Below are 1,180 nucleotides of genomic sequence, written 5' to 3'. Positions count from 1 at the left end.
GTTCAGTACCACTAAATTAGTTAATCAAAAAGAAAGAATACGTTGTCAAGCTCAATAGGGGATATCTCCCGATCGATCAGACAGGAATGTATTTTTAAGTAGGGAAATCTCCCTATTCGTAAGATAAGATTTAAATGCATGAAACTGAGGGGACTATCATATATATGTACAAATAAAGAATCTTTTCCCAATAAAGACCGCGGCACCACCACCGCCACCACCGTCACAGAAGCGCGCGGCGAAGGAGCTGTCAGCTGAGGAGGGTCTGGGTCCCCCCTCAGACTCGCACGACGGCCCAGGGAACGTGGCACTAGGGGGTGAGTGATCCACCCCGCGCTGGCCAGCTTAACCAGGATGCCTCCCGCAATAACAAAGGGAGACGACGACGAAGGAGTGTCGCGGAAGTATATCGAAAGAAAGGAACCGGGACACTCCTGACATGCATCGTAACGACCACCGTGGGGTTTTAGTCGGTAGGAGTCCGACACTACCCGCCGCCTCCCAGAGGGCTGCCGGGCGTCCATGAGGATTTCCCCACGTAAAAAAAAAAAAAAGTTGTTAAGAAACCTGTGAGTAAAAGTTCCTTGGTGGGCTATCTTTTATCGAAGAATGGACATCTTCAAGCAAAAGTGAGTTTTGCTTCTAGCTTTGTTTATTAGATGCTTGAGATATATAGGATACACTATATCTATAAAACATATGCAACACAGAGAGACGCGGTCGCGAGGAAAACGCGTCAGCGAGAGGCGTAAATTCTCGCTACGATTCGTATAATCGACACCGCGAAATAGTCGTTCCTCTTGTTTCGATTATGATAACAAGGGTAGTTCAATGAATTTAACACTGTGTTAACAGGTTAATATAGCTTGTATTTTTAACAATAAATTAAGTAATAATAAACGCTCCACTAATTATTTAGCGATGAATACAGTTAATGCGTTACAGAAATTCGACTCGATATTTGATATTTCTCAATATTCGTTAGATTAAGCGACTTTGTTCGTCAGAGCTCTCGATGTATGCAGTTAGACTTTTCAAATGAGACCGATTGCCCTTCGACCGATTCCTTATCTTTCGGGGAGACAACCCCCACTACGCTCGAATCTCGCCACCGCTCGCGCCGATGATCACGTAGGCCGACTTCTTTGTGAGAATAAAATAACGGACCGAAATCGACGTT

The sequence above is a fragment of the Bombus fervidus genome, unplaced genomic scaffold (assembly GCF_041682495.2).
Source record: "Bombus fervidus isolate BK054 unplaced genomic scaffold, iyBomFerv1 scaffold0020, whole genome shotgun sequence".
In the NCBI taxonomy this organism is placed as follows: Eukaryota; Metazoa; Arthropoda; class Insecta; order Hymenoptera; family Apidae; genus Bombus; species Bombus fervidus.
This window is presented reverse-complemented; position numbering follows the sequence as displayed.